Source organism: Eumetopias jubatus, unplaced genomic scaffold (genome assembly GCF_037043125.1).
Source record: "Eumetopias jubatus isolate StellerSeaLion01/CBP00866 unplaced genomic scaffold, mEumJub1_p1.0 scaffold_11, whole genome shotgun sequence".
NCBI classification, from domain to species: Eukaryota; Metazoa; Chordata; class Mammalia; order Carnivora; family Otariidae; genus Eumetopias; species Eumetopias jubatus.
This window is the reverse complement of record NW_028274817.1, coordinates 31514721-31516237: the sequence shown is the minus strand read 5'-3', so window position 1 is coordinate 31516237 and position 1517 is coordinate 31514721. Positions and strand designations below refer to the sequence as shown.

General features: G+C 47.8%; 1 pseudogene; it reads right to left on the bottom strand.

Annotated features, from left to right (window-relative positions):
* Positions 1–442: 442 nt before the first annotated feature.
* On the bottom strand, positions 443–1289 carry LOC114196969 (large ribosomal subunit protein eL8 pseudogene; annotated as a pseudogene).
* Between the last annotated feature and the right edge of the window lie 228 nt (positions 1290–1517).

The following is a 1517-nucleotide window of genomic DNA, read 5'->3' as shown; positions in this document are numbered from 1 at the left end:
GTAATACATTAAAAAAATAAGCGGATTGACAAGTGCAGTTGAATAACAAGATAGTTTTCCACAGTTTTCTAGTTTTCATCTAGACAGTTGAAAAACAAGTTAAACAAGATAATTTGCTATGTGTGCCAAATTACTTTGTTATATACATTTCTTTTGAAAGACTTTATTATCTAATTTCGCGTGTATTTGTGTGAGATATTTACTTATGGCTAAGCACACTTATTTCGAAGTGCCTCTCTCTACATATACCTCGCAACAAGAATTATTATGACACGTAGTGAGGCAAATGTCCCTCTTAGAGGCAAGCCTCTTTAGGGCTGCATTCAAAAATACAAGATTCCTGATGTAAGGCTGTCTCCTTTGATAGCCAACTACTTATTTGCCATGTTTTCTTAGTTTGTTGTTTTTTTTTTTTTGACACTGGTTGAAACACAATGTTTTATTACTTTTATGTACAGAAAATTCAACAGCGTCCACTCAGCCCAGTTTGGTGGCCCGTTCTTCAGCCTTTGCCTTTTCCAGCTTGGCGATGCGAGCCACAGACTTCGGGCCCAGGACGTTGCCTCCCCAGTGGTGGCGGATCTCGTCGTATCTGTCATTGCGGTTGGTCCTCATGGCCTCCACCAGCTTTGCCAGGGCTCCTTTGTCTTCCGAGTTGACCTGTGTGAAGGCGACAGTGGTGCAGGTCTTCCTGTGGACCAGACGGCCCAGCCTGGCCTTCCCCTTGATAAGTAGGCAGTAGGGAACCCCCATCTTATGGCACAAGGCAGGCAGGAAAACCACCAGCTCAATGGGATCCACATCATGTGCAATCACTACCAGCTGAGCCTTCTTGTTTTCCACCAAGGTGGTGCCAGTGTTAACCCCAGCTCGAAGGACAGGTGGCCTCTTAGTGGGGACATCCCCTTTGCCCGCAGCTTTCTTCTCGGCCCGGGCCAACAATCTCTGCTTCTTCCCCTGCTTTGTCTCTGGTCTGTACTTGTGGGCCAGCTTAAGCAGTTGAGCAGCTGTCTGGTGGTCCAAGGCCTGGGTGAACTGGTTAATTGCAGGAGGCACTTTTAGACGTTTATAGAGAATAGCCCTTTGCCGTTACAGCCGGATGTAGTGGGGCCATTGGACAAAGCGGTTGAGGTCCCTTTTGGGCTGGATGTCCTGTCTGATGCCAAAATTCTTGGGCCTCTTCTCGAACAGGGGACTGACCACCTTCTTGGCCTCCTGCTTCTTCACGACAGCAGGGGCCGGGGCCACCTTCTTCCCCTTCGCCTTCTTCCCTTTCGGCATCTTGGGTTGCTGGAGGAGAGAGAAAACCTTAGTTTTTTTTTTTTTTTTAAAGATTTGATTTATTTGAGAGAGAGAGTGAGCAAGAGAAAGCATGAGTCGGTGGGGAGGGGCAGAGGGAGAAGGTGAAGCAGGCCCCCTATCCCAGGACCCCAGGATCAAGACCCGAGCCAAAATCAAGAGTCAGATGCTTACCTGACTGAGCTACCCAGGCGCCCCTCCAGAAAGTATTCTTAAAA